This window comes from Crocuta crocuta, unplaced genomic scaffold (assembly GCF_008692635.1).
Source record: "Crocuta crocuta isolate KB4526 unplaced genomic scaffold, BGI_CrCroc_1.0 scaffold1751, whole genome shotgun sequence".
NCBI classification, from domain to species: Eukaryota; Metazoa; Chordata; class Mammalia; order Carnivora; family Hyaenidae; genus Crocuta; species Crocuta crocuta.
Window position 1 is genome coordinate 67,078 of NW_027529687.1, and position 338 is coordinate 67,415.

Sequence of the window (338 nt, forward strand, 5' to 3'; positions counted from 1 at the left end):
AATATCAAAATAACATGTTATATACCTTAAACTTATACAATGTTACATGTCAAATGTATTCAACAACGAAATGGTAATCAACTAAATGCTATAATGCCATGAAACTTGCAGTCGTTGTTGACTATTAATTATTAGGGAAACTGAGTCATTAGAGGGACTCCTCTGTATGCTTCTCTTGATATAAGGTTTAAGGAGAAACACTAGTTTTTCCAACAAAAGGATATCTCTCTTTGGCTCTAGACAAGATTCACTCTGTGTTCTTGGCCTGAACTCTCACCAGAAAAGCCCCTGAAGTGTTTGCCCCAGGAATATGACCTTATGCCCATGGGTTCTAAAGA